Below are 18,830 nucleotides of genomic sequence, written 5' to 3' on the forward strand. Positions count from 1 at the left end.
CAAATGATGAATATATATTATGTGGTGTCATCCGTTTTTAATGCTAATGGATAAGAGTGGGACTGAAATTCAATGGAAGTTGTGTAGTGTATATTGGTTGTGTAGTGGTTACTTTCTATATTTGAAAAGAGTTGCTAATGAATTTTGTCAACCTTGAGACTTCAGTCGGATGTCTCTGGACATGTGGCGTGTATGGATGGTCACTTTGTTGTGCAATGTTATTCTTCCTTTCTAAGGGATTTTTATTATATATCACTGTTCGGGAATGCTATGCGTAATGGTTTTCATTTCTATCAAAATAATTTGTAGACTTTAAAAGAGGAGATTGAGCCACAAATGGCGACCACGTGCTCTCCTAAAATTTAAAAATTGTAGATTTCTGTTATTTGTTGTAACACGTGCTCTGAACATATTGTATTGTAAGAATATGAACGCTCGAAGAGCTAGAATAATAAGAAGAACCATTTCTCAAAACTATTGAGAATGCATTTGAATAGCCTACCTAGACAGACGCTGGGGTCATTATTCTTTTCAAAATAGTTTGAAACAAAATCATTCTGTCATAGAAACTTACTGTTAGCAAGTTTCTATGACAGATATGATAACAGTATTCCTAACGTTAGTCACAGACACGTTTACAATAGAAACCACATGGCCCACTGTGTTTTGTGTTAACACTTGTATATATCTATAGCATAAGTTGATGGCAGGTAAATGAAGATTGTGAATAGCAATATAGATATATAGTTAGGAGAGAAGTAAATATAGATATGAAGTTTACAATGTAACCACGTGGTTAGCATATGCTACAATTTTACCACGTGGTTAGCATATTAAGTAATTATATTACTATTGAAGCAATTATTTGATGATCAGTTATTTGAGTGGTGATCACATAAAACGATAAACATGATATATGAGTAAATGTATCTATAAAAACTAGGGCGTGAAGTAGATTAGGCTATATGTATAAAGTATTCAACAAATATAAGGTTATATAATAAATTATAATTTAATAATTATTATAAGCTAATTAAGATAGTTGAATCCGAATTCAAAGGCTGAGGACAAATTTGTAAATAGAATAAATTAGGTATATTTGATTGAAACATGTTGACAATGAGTATAAGAAACCTGCTTAATTAATTGAGTAGTAATTAATTGGTATCTCATTAATTTGATTTATTCAACTCAATTGTAATGATGTACTGTATGACATTGTATTTTGTTCATTTCATGTATTTATTATTGAAGTATTTGCCATATCAGATTTATAAGATTGATTACTGTATTAATCAAATCAATGCATTCAATTGTCAGTATCCAAACTTCAGAGTTTAAATATTGGTAAAATGTATGATATCATTTGTTTTAATAATGAAGGGGAGCCATAGTTTAAAATGATATAACATAATAAACATTATAGTGAATTCAAATTGATATTTGAATCCAATTTGTTAGCAGAATATTAGGCTGATGAGTTTGAGTGTAGGTGGAGCTAGGGGGCGAAGGTAGAAGAGGGGTGGAAAATCATGGTGCTAGTATATATGCAGGCAGCCCTGTCTTGCAGTTGAGTTGCTGTTAGTTGCTGTGAGTTGCTGTGAGTCTCTTTTAGTCTCTTGGATTTTGGACAGTGTAGGAGTGAGTTTTTGGTTTCAGACTTCAATTATCCTATAGGGAATTGACTGAGCCAGGTAAAGATTGTATTTAGAATTTTCAATTTTCCTCATTTCAAATCCACACCACCCCACCCTAAAAAGCCCAAATAACTATATCAAATTACATAGCATCAAAGTAAACAGCAAATTTAATTATTAAGCTCTTCTAAATACAAATCTGTAGATACAGTTTCAATTAACTTCTTGAAGCTTATAGTTGAAATTTTCTTCTAAGCACAAATAATAGTTTATTAGAGCAAGGCTCCCCTAATCATATTCATTCTTTAAAATTTATCAATTCTCTTATTTTTGACTATAATCATAATTTTAACTAGAGTTGTTCAATACTTTGATTTTATATCTTATTTTTCAAGTAACCTGATAAAAGTAATAAGAACTGTTTGTTAAATTTTGTTGTATAAAATTAAACTTGAACTGTAGTACTTTCGAAAACTTAATCATCTTGTATTTATTTCTAATCATTACTATATTTTTGATCAATTTTTTATAAATTCATATAAATTTAAAGTTCAATAATAAATTCATAATTAACCTTTGTTTTGCCTCTCACTTCGTACATTCCCTTACACACGACCCTGATCTATATCTTTTTATCTTTTTCTTCTATACTATTATTAGTTCAGTGAGTGAAGTTACAGTAAAGTAGTTATTTTATCAATTCATAGTAATTGATTGGCGCCGGGCAAAATACCGTATAGAGTGAGGGAGTTCGAAACCCACTCTAAACAAAGACCGACAAGGGAAAGAGTTCAAGATTATGATGACTGGAATTAAATTTATTTTTTAAAATACAGGAAAATCTAATTAGGAAAATTGATACTATGTAGGATGATTATGGATAAAAGGTAATAAGGTCTGGAAAGCATGGATTGAAGCTGGCAATGACAATTAATTAATAAAATAATGTTTATTTTTGAACTCACCAATGATTTTAATAATATATTTCATACATGCACATGGTTTTATCAGAGAACTTCATATATCTAGATGTTCTCGACGAATGTGGTCAACACGCCGACACGAGACGCAAGATGCAGCAACTCTCTACAGCAGCTTCTCTTTGTCTCAGAAACAGAGTAACGGCCAGCAACAGTCACAGTTATCACATAGTTATTCAAAAGTATTCTTTGAGTATCTATAGTGAGGACTATAGTGCTGACTGAGACCGAGAGTGGTTTGTCTCTCTACACGGCAACCGCACTGTACTTTTTCGTCACTGCCGGTTCATCACTTGCATTTTCTTGCTTATCATTATGCCAGTAAGGATATGAGGGAGGGAGAGGTGGCTAAGCTATTTGAAATATTATCTCTTAAGAGCTGCCTTATCTGCTAGTTGCAGATAGCAGCTTTGAAGCGTTAGTTTATTGTTTAGAATTCGACTGTGACACTATTTTCATATTCCACGAAAATGGATCGTTACACCTTGAACAGAGGATTGGTACAAACAAGAAGCAATTGGCCTTGACATAACGTCGTCATTATACACGCTACACTACTCAGAGTGAATTTCAGTGGCACTTTTATTCTTTCCTGTTAAAAAACTGATTACACTACGAAGTTTTCATTTGCCGGTAGAAGTGAGAGGTAGCTCCATATTGGATTGCTCCTAGTTGACGAATGAATCATGGTAGCCCATACACAATTCTATAGCATCGCTATTTGACCTGGAACATTGTTCCATGCGAATTTCAGCTTTTTCTAACCATGTAAGGCTTTAAAAATAGTGTAGCTTTATTCTAGAACGATCCTTGTATGAATTCAACTAATGCAAAATTATCGTGTGATCTTCTTTCAAGTTGCTTAGAAATGTTGAGTTTCATGCAGATTGGAAAAAGCGAATAATTCTCAAAATAAAATCAAGTACAATATTATTTATTACAGTAAAGTGTATATGACTACAACCTAAAAAATCTGATGTGGCGCACTCACACTAATTTCCTGGCCGTTATGAGAATTTCCATTATACTCGTAAGTACAATATAATATCATCTGTGAAATTCTCATGAACGTTTAAATTCAGTACCCCAATTTCAAAATTTCTATACGTTTCAAGGTCCCCTGAATCCAAAAAATTGGTTTTTGGGTATTGGTCTGTATGTGTGTATTGGAGTGTGTATGAGTGTACACGATATGATTGTGTTGATCTCCCAATTATTAACGGAATGACTTGAAACTTAGAACGTAAGGTCCTTATAGTGTAAGTACCTTAGGTTCCCTCAGGTCAAATTTCAAGTCATTCCTTCAATTGGGAGATGAGATATCGTGTACACAAACATACAGACACTCATACACACATACAGACCAATACCCAAAAAACACGTTTTTTGACTCAGGGGTCCTTGAAATGTATATAAATTTAGAAATTGGGGTACCTCAACTTATTTTGGAAAGTAAAACTTTCATGGTAATAGGGCAAGGAAAGGAAAATAGCTATTCAAGATACGTGGCCGAGAAGTGGCCGTTTGCAGAGCCGAGCATCAAGTTTCAAGTCGAGGGTATAGCCGAGACTGGAATTTCATGATAGCCCTGCAAAACACATTCACGACCAAAAGTAACGTACTATATTTTTGCTACACAATCAACAAATACTATCAAGTAAATAAGTAAACAACAAAGAATGACTGATTAAAAAGATCAAAAACTTGTGAATAGAAACCGCTGATCAGACTTCTCAGTGATAGACAATGCCATCTGTAGGTAGCGCACGACCAGCAAACTGTTAGTACCAAAGTCCCTATTGTCGTGCACAAAAAGTGATCGGAAAGTGATGACCACTTTCGAGACGGTATCGGGACTGACCTAAACTTTTCCCGGCTCAAATTAGGACCAGCTGTTTTTATTCATACTGTTCGTAAAACGACATCTTACCAACCTGGAAAACGTCCAGGAATCGTTTTCATACAGTGTAACGGGAAGATATTTTACAAAAAAAAAACATTACAGGCAGAGTTCGTCAAATAAAACTGGACAAATTGTTTGACACTGAAAGAAAATGCTACTGACACATCCAAGTCAGAAGCAGTAGAAAACTTCTCTCTGGGGTCATATTCACCCGCGCGCAGAATTCACTGTAAAATCTGTTGGCTAGTGAATGTATTTGTTCGCTTGGAAAGTTTCACCTATAGCATTGAAGCTCCCTACTCAATCAATGCTGACAGAATGAAGTTATTCCTATTATAAATATGGTATCTGTTTCACTTCCCTAGCTATTTGATGTCAGTCCTCAAAATGCATATTAATTCTCGAAAAGTGTCCAAACAATTCAGATAACACACAGATTGTCAACTATTCCAGTGAAAAGATTCGTGAAAAATATAATAAACATCAATCTGAAGCTCTTCAACCGCTATAACAAAGTGACAGATACAAACTTTCCACAAAAATTCCAGTGCGAAAAATTGACAAAGTCACAATAATTCAACAGGTTAGCAAGAGCGGAAAATTGAGTGAGATATCAGCTTCAGATTCACAACCTGCTCTACTAGACTATAATAAAACGTCATGTGCACTTTTGATAGCTGCTATTATGCAATGACAAAGCTTCACATATTCTGCTAGTGACAAAGTCATATAACTACATGACAAAAGGCGAACAAAAACCAGCCACTAAAAATGAGTTCGAATCACCTTTCATGTATCGTGACGTCATCACATACGCGTAATATGCACATCGTGATTCCAACAGAACTGATTCTAGTCCATTTTTATTATCTTCTTTCATTTCTGTCCCCAAATGTTCCACTAAAATTTTCCTCCAACATCAATGATGACATGATCACCTGTGCTGAACATCAACGCATCTACTCAATCTTTCATCGTTCTCCCCTCTCTCTCAGTTTTATACATTCTTCACATTGACAACAGGGATAATATTTTGGTTGCAATGCTTCTTTGATTGAAGTTCAAAGTTCTATTTTCCATGGCACTCTTCTACTATCTATTTTGCTTTCCCATGTATTGTTCTTAGAATCACATCAAAATCTGGTCATCTACTTTATTTATTAGCTTTGTTTTCTGGGTTTCTTCTGTAGTCTATTCTCATTTTCATTCTCTATACTAAATAATTTTTAAAATCACGATGGTTTTTCCATTTCACGATAGTCATCATTTTATGCTTTGCTTTTGCTTTGTCAGTATTCCACTGTCATTTTTTGACTTTCCCACAATCCCTAATTTTGTTTTCCAAATTTAAAGTATTCTGACTAAGCCTGTTATTCTTCAAACTGCCTTGCCTCTGCCTTTTGTTTTCTGCTATCTTCCCTATCTTGAGCTCCATCATCCTTCTCCTCCGTTTTATCGTGAATTATTGATGACCAATAATTTATACAATTTAACCTTCCAACTTATTTTATTTGAACATGAGAGCCCGTTCATCACTAACATAATCAAGAGAGAAGAAACAAGTATACATTGTGAATTAAAATTCCTATTTCATCATCTTCTACATTATTTTTCATGAAGATTCTTTATATATTTGTTGGCTTTCACAAACATTCTGATTTCATCTCTATTGTGTATTCTATGCTTTTCCTGTTCACATCCAATTACAATATACAGTGAATACTTTGTGAGTCAACAATTTGCCAGAAACCGTGTTCTATTCTTCTACTACGTTTTGCACATAATAAACTCTCAACAACAAAACGCATATATCTCCTACACCAGTAGTTATTTACATACATTGCTGTGTTCAACTTCCGTCATTTATTTCTTATAACAATTTTTTTGAAACTTTTTACTGATTTTTCTATTGTTCCAATTAACTAGTCTAAATCATTGTGTATTCCACTTTCAACAGATTTTCATGTTATAATTTCCTCTCTATATTGAATGTGCAGAGAAAATGTTACTTCAACTCCAATTTTTCCCCTACTTCTTTCAGATCATTTTCTTCGTCAATCCAGCAGTCCTAGCAGTACCAGATTAACAAAACAGAACTCACTTAAAGCGAGCGGATTTTATCATCAAATCTATAGTTTGGTCCAACTTCTACTATCAGCATCTCATACAAATAAAACTGCACATAAAATGTTGCTTTTCATAAAACCAATGCCAGCACTTTCAAGTGCATCTCACTGCATAGAGCAGAATTGGTCACAAAGGGCGCAGAGACGACTGACTGCTGTTTGTCACTCTATTTCTGTTTGTTACTGTGTTTTTCGATACACTATTTTTGTTTCCGTCACACGGTTTTTGTCACTCTTATCACTCTGTATCTGATAGCTTTTGTCATTTAATTGTTGTTTTTATCTGATTTTTTATGTCCAATGCAACGAGTTTGTTTGATGATATTGGACTTCTATTGTGGAGTGGCCTTCTATTCCAGTGAATTTGTTGTTTTTGTCACATTTATTAGTCGAATATCAGACAAGAGATGAATAATATGAGATTTTATTGAGTGATTCAATTGAGGAGTGAGGCATATGATATTTTATTTACTGGTGAAGTATGTTTGTTGAGGTCACAGATTGAAGGTAATAAATAGCTGAGCTTCGGCTTCAAAAATCGAAAAATAGTGAAATTTCCATTTTTTCACAATTTTTCTATTCAATATGCCTACTAGGACCATATAATGTCTTCATTACATGCCAAAAAATCAATATGGCATTGTTTTCTATTTCTACCTGATAGAGACTTACTTCTCAAACTAGAAAAAAATTATCAATATTTTATATTAAGGAACGCTGAAAATAAACGGATTAATAAAACTTGGAGAGATGCGTAAGTGACCCGAAATAAATAATTGATACTGAGGTCAAAAATCCTCTTGATGAAGTAAGTGTATGGTATAAAGAGGATTTCGAGAATGGAGCACTGGGAAATGACTGTAATCTTCACTGGTTTCTCATGCAAGGTTATAGCCACATAAATCCCGCTAGCCAAGTGAATATTTCATACTGAAATCATTTTTCGGATCATGAGGTGTCCTTGATCGATGACTTCATTGATATCAATAGCTTTCACTTTTCTCACGTTATGAATAAGTTTAGAACGGAATAAACCTGGTGAAAGCCTCTAATGTGGAGTTTGGAATCTGTGCAATCGGCAAATAAGAATAGAGAATGAAAGAATAGAGCATAATAGGTATTTTCTGGGGAAAATTGATATTCCATAAAACAGTGTTACCACTAACCATTACTATGTACCATGAATACCAAATATATTATATTCAATGAAATTTGTGGATTGGAAATCTTACCGTTATTGTGGGTGCATCATTTTAACATCCAACAGTCCAATTTCATATTGATTCTCAGATCTTAATCCATTAACACCAATGTTCTGAAATCAAAGAGAATAAATATTCAATTAATACTAACTCATTCACTTCATAGAAGAAAAATGATAAGTGAACTGTGTTTGCAATATTATCAACTAGACTCCCAGAGTCTGAGAAGTTCTAAAGTCTGAAATTACCTAAGTCTTCACTTCGAAAATGTTCTATTTCAATTCTTCGTCGTGAAAAATCTGCATTCTAGAAAAATATCACTAGAACTGCAATCAATATTGAATCGATGATACATCAGTAATAACCTAATTATCATATGAAAAACTTCCCAGTCACAATCAGCAATACTCTGTTGAGCATATATTTATCTTGTTATCGATTAGTTCGCCTGAAATCAGTACAAATCATGAGCTCCTTATCAACTATCAATTAATTTTTAATATAATACGATCTCTCAAAGCATGAAAATGGTTGATTATCGTGAGCTTTCTGTAACTGAAGATGATAAATATTGTGAAGATGTAGCAGATACTAAAGAGAAAACAGGAAAGAGGATACGAATAGCTGCGATACAATATCAATGAAGTGGCAAACATTGTATGCCATCAACCAACTACCCATGTCAAAGTCATGATCAGCAATCAGTAATCATATATTATATACCATGAAAAGTCAGTAAGAATAGGGCTGGAAAACGTAGTACCTATCTGATGAAAAGTTGGTGAAAAATAAGGCTGAAACGCTTGCTCATATTCAGCCACTTCTACAGGATTCCACCTCATTTTTACTCTCCAATGAAATTCACCTCATTCTGTCAGCATTGTTGCAATGGAGTATTGATATTATTCATGAGGAAAGCTGAATTTTGGAGAAGAATCTCATTCCAAGCACTTTGACGGAATTTTAAAGAAGTTCACATGATGGATGCTCTCTCACTTACTTTCTCAATCATTTTTTCCTTATACTCTATCTCTATCGCACTCACAACCTCTCTTCCTCTCTTCCCCTCATACCCTCACACAACCTCTATATACTACTTTGTCTCCTTAGGAAATCTGTTCAACTCCTCCCACACCTCAGTCTCTCGCACCATCTTTCTTGTCTTCACCTTCCTCTCATAGACTTCATCTTTCTCTCTTCTCTCTCCCTCTCTCTCATCCTCTCTGTTTCTCAGGCCAAGCAAAAAGGAGAGAATTGAACGACAGCCTCTTGATATACGATCTTTCATGATATAACTATACTCACTTCACATGATCTTAATATATGATCTGGAAGGCCGTTTTATGGAGGCCTTGCTTTGCCCTCCTCTCTGTGAAGGCCATGTTAACAACGAGATATTGGAGTGAGGAAATAGAATAGAAGGGGGCAGAAGTGTGAGAAGTGAGAGAAGGATGAGAAGTTATGAAGAGAAAATAGAGGAAGGAGAAGCAGAAGGGAAAGAAGAAAAGGTATGGAAAGAAGAAGGAGGAGTGAAGAACAAGGTATGTAAGAGCTCCACTGTGTGGTATGTATGAAAAGAGAGAATTAAGGTAGTAGATGCTAAGATGAAATACATGTGACGGGAAATTTTTATTGTTTGGAATGGAAAAAAATTAGAACGAGAGAAGGGGGAATATAATGAGAGACTAGGTTCCAACAGGGTTGAAATTGAAGGTGAAATGGGGAAAAAGTAAAAGTAGGAAATTGTAAAAGATGATGAAAAAAGCAGAAAGGGATATGGAAACGGAAATTTAATAAATGAAGAACGTTGTAGGAGGAAAAAGTGACACGATAGAGTGAGAAAGGTTTTGAAAGTCTATGGGAGAAACAATAATGTGAGAAAATATAAGGGTTGGAGAAAAAAGTAGAGAAGGATAAGTTTTGAAAGAGCTGATGATCGAAATGGATGTTAGATGATGATGGTTAATTAATGAGTTAATGATGATGAGAAATGTGTTATTGAAGAATAATAGGAGGAATTTGTGAGAGGAGTGGAAAATAGGGGAATAATCCATAACAATGCAAAATATTCTGAAGAATTACAAAATATATCACGAATACGAAGAAACAGGAAGAGTGCAATATCCATATTAACAAGTTCAACAAGAAGAAAAATAAGGTGGAATAGAAAAACTGGAAAGAAAAATAAAAAGAGAAAACTATGAAGAAGGAAACCAAAGGAGTAAGGATTGGAATGTGACTGAATGTGAGAAGTGCTCTCTTCTCTTCCTATGATGTGCTATTAAAAACTCAACGCATGGATGATGTGAGGCACTCATCTTCTCATTCTTTTTCCACCTCCTCCTACACAAGCTTCCCCTCCTTTACCTTCTCTACCACCTCCTCCTTCACCTCCTCTGCCACCTCCTTCTTTCCTTTTCGTTCTCTCCTTTGTATTGAAGTGGTGTTTGAAATTGAGCATTCTCCAGTCATTCTCCATATCACACTCCACTATAAGCTGAAGTGAGACTCCCTTCAAACACCCAGCATTGGTTGAATGGAAATCCTCGATGCTACTCACAAGGAATGCTGACAGTTCTATGAGAATCCCACCATGGAAAACTGGAATATCTCCAGCGAATAAATAAAATAAATTTGCTCGCTGCTGCCTCTCTAAACACCCATAAAGTGCACGCATTTACAGCGAGATTCATTCTGAAATGTCAGCATCGTTTGAATCTTAATCATTGGTGGTATTTATGAGGAATTCAGACAGTTTGAAATGCACTTAGATGTCAGCAATCCTTATCAATGACATCGATGCTCCCCATTGAACCATTGAACCATTGAACCAATGTTGAAAGTTCAGAGAGTGTGTACACTCCTTAAGCCGTTTCAAGGTGATGTGTTGATGTCTGATTTTTGAAGTTGATGTCTATTTGTGGAATGATTTGACTGGTTTGGTCAATAAAACATATCTTCATCATGTCTAAGCATTATTTCTCCCATGTTTTCTTAGAAGAAAGTATGATATTGTTAATATTTTATCGTTTATCTACTTTTTATGTTTTCAGCAACTACACTTATAGTTTGTTTGTTTTTAAAGCTTCCCAGAGACTCTAATCATAAAGAAGATCTGTATTTGAAGATAATAACTAAAAGAGTTTATTTGTCATTTATAAATCTCTTAGAAATGCATGAATAAAATTCATATAAACAATATCGATAACATAATCCAAAACAATATTCGTTCCATTACTTTCATTATCGTCTCATCATCAATCAAGATCTCAAAAACATTATTATTCTATTACAATAATTGCACACCTATAGCTCAGTGATATCGGTTGACGATACAGTACAGGAATGATAAAAATGATCTTTTATGATCAGTTCATTGCATATCTATAGTCTGTGCATACCTAGTTTAATACTAAAAGAATCCGTTATCATTTCTCTCTCTCAATAATTAAGTTTTTTGTGATTGAGTAGTAGCATAGTAACGTCATCGTAGCAACCCTATACCATTCTATTTTTGATTAATGCGATTGCGTGAAATATTTTGTAGGCCTATAAATAAGAATAGAAATCTAAGTACCTTTTTTAAAATTGCCTCAGAACATGTTTCGGCTATATGATGCCATTTAAGACATTTGTGGAAAAAATTAGATTGGAAAGACATTTTGTATTCCTTTTGGGAGAGACGTTTAATTCTGTAAATGTGTTAGTAAATCGCATAAGTGGAAGGAGTATCATTCCGTAATGCTCGATTTTTAATGAGGTAAATAAGACCCAGAACATTGTTTGCTGATAAAATATTCCCCCATTTCTGCAGCTGCGTTTCCATGAAAATTGAAGCGACGTTGTGATCGCGTGACGTCATTGAGAGGCGTCTCATCGCCGGAGCTTATCACGCTATCTAGTGTTACAAGGTGGAATAGAAAAATTGGAAAGAAAAATAAAAAGAGAAAACTATGAAGAAGGGAACCAAAGGAGTAAGGATTGGAATGTGACTGAATGTGAGAAGTGCTCTCTTCTCTTCCTATGATGTGCTATTAAAAACTCAACGCATGGATGATGTGAGGCACTCATCTTCTCATTCTTTTTCCACCTCCTCCTACACAAGCTTCCCCTCCTTTACCTTCTCTACCACCTCCTCCTTCACCTCCTCTGCCACCTCCTTCTTTCCTTTTCGTTCTCTCCTTTGTATTGAAGTGGTGTTTGAAATTGAGCATTCTCCAGTCATTCTCCATATCACACTCCACTATAAGCTGAAGTGAGACTCCCTTCAAACACCCAGCATTGGTTGAATGGAAATCCTCGATGCTACTCACAAGGAATGCTGACAGTTCTATGAGAATCCCACCATGGAAAACTGGAATATCTCCAGCGAATAAATAAAATAAATTTGCTCGCTGCTGCCTCTCTAAACACCCATAAAGTGCACGCATTTACAGCGAGATTCATTCTGAAATGTCAGCATCGTTTGAATCTTAATCATTGGTGGTATTTATGAGGAGTTCAGACAGTTTGAAATGCACTTAGATGTCAGCAATCCTTATCAATGACATCGATGCTCCCCATTGAACCATTGAACCATTGAACCATTGAACCAATGTTGAAAGTTCAGAGAGTGTGTACACTCCTTAAGCCGTTTCAAGGTGATGTGTTGATGTCTGATTTTTGAAGTTGATGTCTATTTGTGGAATGATTTGACTGGTTTGGTCAATAAAACAATATCTTCATCATGTCTAAGCATTATTTCTCCCATGTTTTCTTAGAAGAAAGTATGATATTGTGAATATTTTATCGTTTATGTACTTTTTATGTTTTCAGCAACTACACTTATAGTTTGTTTGTTTTTAAAGCTTCCCAGAGACTCTAATCATAAAGAAGATCTGTATTTGAAGATAATAACTAAAAGAGTTTATTTGTTATTTATAAATCTCTTAGAAATGTATGAATAAAATTCATATAAACAATATCGATAACATAATCCAAAACAATATTCGTTCCATTACTTTCATTATCGTCTCATCATCAATCAAGATCTCAAAAACATTATTATTCTATTACAATAATTGCACACCTATAGCTCAGTGATATCGGTTGACGATACAGTACAGGAATGATAAAAATGATCTTTTATGATCAGTTCATTGCATATCTATAGTCTGTGCATACCTAGTTTAATACTAAAAGAATCCGTTATCATTTCTCTCTCTCAATCATTAAGTTTTTTGTGATTGAGTAGTAGCATAGTAACGTCATCGTAGCAACCCTATACCATTCTATTTTTGATTAATGCGATTGCGTGAAATATTTTGTAGGCCTATAAATAAAAATAGAATTCTAAGTACCTTTTTTAAAATTGCCTCAGAACATGTTTCGGCTATATGATGCCATTTAAGACATTTGTGGAAAAAAATAGATTGGAAAGACATTTTGTATTCCTTTTGGGAGAGACGTTTAATTCTGTAAATGTGTTAGTAAATCGCATAAGTGGAAGGAGTATCATTCCGTAATGCTCGATTTTTAATGAGGTAAATAAGACCCAGAACATTGTTTGCTGATAAAATATTCCCCATTTCTGCAGCTGCGTTTCCATGAAAATTGAAGCGACGTTGTGATCGCGTGACGTCATTGAGAGGCGTCTCATCGCCGGAGCTTATCACGCTATCTAGTGTTACAAGCGGCGTTAATTGCTAGCACGCCACAACAGAATATTTACACCAAGCTCAACTCAATTTGTTCGCTATAAATTTGTTGTGATTCACTTTGAACTTTCAGCATTTTCTATAGAGAACACCAATGCTTCCCACTCAATCAATGCTGACGTTAAATTTCAATATAACAACTGTTGCAAAATCGTTTGAGGGGGTGAATAGTATGATTGACTGACTACACCCCCACACCCCCACACCCCCACACCCCCACACCCCCACACCCCCACACCATCAACACCTTCGCCTTCGTCTTTATTAAGGTGCGTACAGGCTTTTGCTACCAACACGCGCATTTCGCTTTCAATCAACTTATCCTCGGCTCATTATATCTTTAACAAAAAGCTTTTTTTTTAATTTGTGTAATCATTAACACAGCAGCATAAAACTCAGGAATCGACTACACCAAAGGTAACGAGTAAATCTCAAACATTCGTCTTCAAACCCCCCAAGTACTTCAGAGTCAACTGGAGTGAGCTTAGTTTCTACAGTACTCCGAGAATAAAAATATGGAGAGTGATGTATTACCAAGATTTCATACTGAGTTAATTCAAAAGGAGGCCTCTATTATCAAGTCACGACTCTGCTTGTAAAGCATGTTAAAAATTATGGAAAAACTATCCAATAGCATACTATAGTAGTTGTGATAAATGTTGACAGCTACAATATTTATTATTAAACATCAATAATAATCATTATATCTGTTTTATTATATTGAACAATTAATTTCTTGCGAAGAATTGTATTCAACAGTAATATTCCAGTGAGATTGATCAATTATGATGAATTCAATTGCATTCTGATAGATTGAGTTGATAGTTTTCACATTGAACTGATCGAGTATAAAATTTCATTCAAGTCTATCAACCATATCAATGTTATGTTCATGTTAATCAATCATACAGAACTAGTAGTAAATTATTGAGAATATGGAATATTGTCATTTGTTTTTATTCAGCTATGATATTTTAATTTTTCTTGAATTCATAAATCTTTTACACCAATTAAATGTTCTTCTATTAAACGGTTGTTGTGTTCTGATTGACTAATATTACATAAGTATAGTATATATAATAATTGACTGTGACTCATGGTTTTCAAGTTTTGAAACAATGCATTGGTCATCAATTTACTATCATAGTATGCATCATCTTTTTCTTCTTTACTCGTTATAATTATCATAAAAATCCATCAATTTTTCACTGAATATGCTTCCAGCTATGTGGATTATAAGTATTCCAGTAATTGTAATTACTTTATATTAGTGATATGATAATCAGATGTCATAAATCAGTTGTTTGAATTATTCTAAATCATCAGAAAGTTTGTTATTTTATCTCAGTTTATTTTAGTCAATAAAAGCCATTATTCTAGCTCTTCAATGGTATCTATTTATTACAATTTTATTGACTAAAATAAACTGAGATAAAATAACAAACTTTCTGATGATTTAGAATAATTCAAACAACTGATTTATGACATATGATTATCATATATCATTCTTCCCTCCTAGTAGTGGAACCTACCGGGGCCAATCTACGAATGTTGACAGAAACTTCTCTTCCATCAGAAAGTCTTACTTGAGCGACATGAGGGTTCAAATGAATGATTTCTACCTTTTCAACTTCAGGATCATGTTTACTGCGTCTTACAAAGGTCTTCATCACACTTTGCTCGGGTATGAAACTCAAAATCTTCCGTATTAGAGAAAAAAAGATAGTTTAGTAATTCGATATTACTAACACCTTGGCGTGCCCAAGTATTTGTTGTTAAACCCGATAACCGAAAAAAGGATGGTTATAGATTATTCTAGAACTATAAACAAATTCACTGAATTGGACGCCTATCCCATTCCAAATATTGAAGATTTAGTTCGCAAAGTAGCTCAGTATTCCTGGTATAGTACTGTAGATCTGAAATCCGCATATCACCAAGTACCAATCTTACTTGAAGAAAGGCAATACACAGGATTTGAAGCATGTGGGAAACTTTATCAGTTCTGTCGTATCCCTTTTGGTGTCACTAATGGTGTTTCAGCTTTTCAAAGAGTAATTGATTCACTCATACAAGAAGAGAAATTATTTGATACCTATGCTTATTTAGATGACGTCATAATTTGTGGAAATTCAAAAGAAGAACATGACACTAATCTTGAACGGTTTCTTGCAGCAGCTTCAAATAACTCACATACTATAAACAAGGAGAAGAGTAAATTCTGGCAGAAGGAGATACGTTTCCTAGGATTTTTAGTTGGAAAAAAATCATTACGTCCAGATCCCGCCTTGAGCCTCTACTTAATATGCCCCCACCTCCTAATCCCAAAACTCTTCAGAGAACTGTGGGCCTCTTCGCACATTACTCTCGATGGATACAAAATTTGTCAAGTAAAATTGATGCGTTGGCACACCTTGGCACACTCTTCCCTGTTCAAGGAAAGGCCCTTGCAGCTTTTGAAGATCTTAATGCAGAGGTAGCTGCAGCTGTGCAACATGTGAAGGGTGAAGGAGGGGAGGCATTCTCACTGTAGACACTGATGCAGACTCACATGCAGAAGCATAGCAGCAACACTATCTTACAATCAACGTCCCAATGCATACTGTTGAACACCAATGCTAAACCAAAGTGAAAAACGACACTCATCAGTTGAAAAAGAGGCATATGCCATTGTAGAATCTATTAGGAAGTGGCATCATTACTTATCTGGTCGTTTCTTTCAACTTATTACTGATCAAAAATCTGTTTCATTCGTGTTCAATAGCGCGGCAAAAGGCAAGGTGAAGAACGAAAAAATCATGATGTGGCGCCTTGAGCTATCTCAATACACCTATGAGATCATTTACCGACCTGGAAAAGAGAACATAACTGCTGACGCTCTTTCTCGAGCATGTGTGATAATGGGATGTATCACATCAAAACAAGACTTGATAAAATATCATCAAGACCTCTGCCACCCCGGCATCACAAGATTTTTTCACTGGACTAAAACTCATAACCTTCCATACTCGGTAGATGACATCAGAGAAGTCTGCATGGAATGCAAGATCTGCTCAGAGCTGAAGCCAAGATTCAACTGTTTCAAAGGAAAATTGATAAAAGCAACTCGTCCTTTTGAAAGGATCAACATTGACTTCAAAGGACCCTTGCCATCATCAACTAGAAACAAGTACATCCTCACTATTGTGGATGAATATTCGAGATTTCCCTTTGCCTATCCCTGTCGAGACATGTCATCAGAAACAGTAATTCAAAATCTCAATGACTTATTCACCACATACGGCTATCCTTCATACATACACACTGATAGAGGGACCAGTTTTCTATCAAAAGATGTCAAAGATTACTTAATGTCCAAGGGTGTAGCTACCAGTTCCACAACACCTTACAACCCTCAAGGTAATGGACAGGTGGAACGCTACAATGGAATAATTTGGAAGACAATCCGTTTAGCCCTACGGTCCAGGAACATGGATACTTCTCACTGGGATAAGGTACTCTTAGAATCACTAAGCAGCATTCGCTCGCTTCTCTGCACGACCATCAATTGCACACCTCACGAGCGAATGTTCATTCATCCTCATAATCCCACATCCATGACAAACTTGCCATCCTGGTTGATCAATGCCAAGGAGGCATGGATGAAGACCTTTGTAAGACGCAGTAAACATGATCCTGAAGTTGAAAAGGTGGAAATCATTCATTTGAACCCTCATGTCGCTCAAGTAAGACTTTCTGATGGAAGAGAAGCTTCTGTCAACATTCGTAGATTGGCCCCGGTAGGTTCCACTACTGGGAGGGAAGAATGATATGATAATCATATGTCATAAATCAATTGTTTGAATTATTCTAAATCATCAGAAAGTTTGTTATTTTATCTCAGTTTATTTTAGTCAATAAAAGCCATTATTCTAGCTCTTCAATGGTCTCTATTTATTACAATTGGTGGACTTCATATCACGTATTAGTATTAATCTTTATGACACTCGTATAGTATTAGTACTCCCAGTCCCAGTACAGCTAATTGATCAATCACATACTTCTGCTTAGGTAGACCTACCTCTCTCCCTTATTCCTCACTCTCCTGCGCCTTCTTCTTCTTCTTCTTCTTCTTCTTCTTCTTCTTCTTCTTCTTCTTCTTATTCTTCTTCTTCTTCTTCTTCTTCTTCTTCTTCTTCTTCTCTTCTTCTTCTTCTTATTCTTCTTCTTCTTCTTCTTCTTCTTCTTCTTCTTCTTCTTCTTCTTCTTCTTCTTCTTATTCTTCTTCTTCTTCTTCTTCTTCTTCTTCTTCTTCTTCTTCTTCTTCTTCTCCTTCTCCTTCTCCTTCTCCTACTTCTCTTCAAATTCCATCCCTTGACTTGATGTGATGTGAGTGGCCTTCAAAAGTTGAGTGAGGACTCCTCTCCAATTTTGAATTCAAGTTTGAGGAGTCGCATGCTCCCTCTCACCAATTCTCTCTCTCACTTACACTATCGCCTTCCCTCACACACTCTTCCCCTCTTCCCTCTCATTCTCCAATTTCAAATTCAGTCGACGTTCGCGTTCTAGCTGCTCTTTTATTTGCAATTCTGTTTTCCACCTCCTCTCATCCCCAACTCCCCTCACATTCATCCTTTATTACTGCTTCTTACATTATTCACTTCTCCTCCATTATTCCATTTCCTGTCATCGTACTTGTCTTTTTCCCTACTTCAAATATGCTGCGGTGGAAATGGAGACGCTCTATTTTGAAGACACTCTTTTCCATATCAACTCCATCATTCGTCTTGTGGTCCTCGTGACTCAATTTCACTTCACTTTTCATCTCATGTATCTAGTCTCTTGTACCTTCTTACTTTACTCACTAATCTTCCTTTCTCCTGGAGAGTAAGAGGAAAGATAAAATTAATCGTTAGCCTCAAGAATAAGAACTCTTGAACGATTATATTGCGTCAGAAACTGAAAACTTATTTTATAATTTATTATGATTGAATTTGAAGCTCTATCGAATGGAATTTTTTCGATCATTTGAAACTCTGATGATTATCATTATTCATAATGGTTCCAATGGGCGTTTGCACACTTACCGTTTTATCGCCGATACGACACGACATAAAAGCACAGTTGAACGATTGGCCAATTGGATGAACGCATCAACAATCGGTTAATCAGAGACCATTCTGGTCTGTCTATTTTTATTAAATAGGCGTTTACACACTTACTGTTTTATCGCCGATATGACACGACACAAAAGCACAGTTGAACGATTGGCCAATTGGATAAATGCATCGACAATCGGTTAATCAG

The 18,830-nt window shown here is 35.2% G+C and overlaps 1 protein-coding gene across 2 annotated transcripts in view; it reads right to left on the reverse strand.

Moving 5' to 3' along the window:
- The window catches only part of LOC111050407 (LHFPL tetraspan subfamily member 6 protein), a 328,211-nt gene that overhangs the window by 258,645 nt on the left and 50,736 nt on the right, over nt 1-18,830 (reverse strand). For both annotated transcript variants that reach the window (XM_039434315.1, XM_039434316.1), the window contains exon 2: nt 7,879-7,961. The gene's annotated coding sequence lies outside the window, so the exon portion shown is untranslated. The remainder of the gene's footprint in view (nt 1-7,878; nt 7,962-18,830) is intronic.

The sequence above is a fragment of the Nilaparvata lugens genome, chromosome 8 (genome assembly GCF_014356525.2).
Source record: "Nilaparvata lugens isolate BPH chromosome 8, ASM1435652v1, whole genome shotgun sequence".
Lineage (NCBI taxonomy): Eukaryota > Metazoa > Arthropoda > Insecta > Hemiptera > Delphacidae > Nilaparvata > Nilaparvata lugens.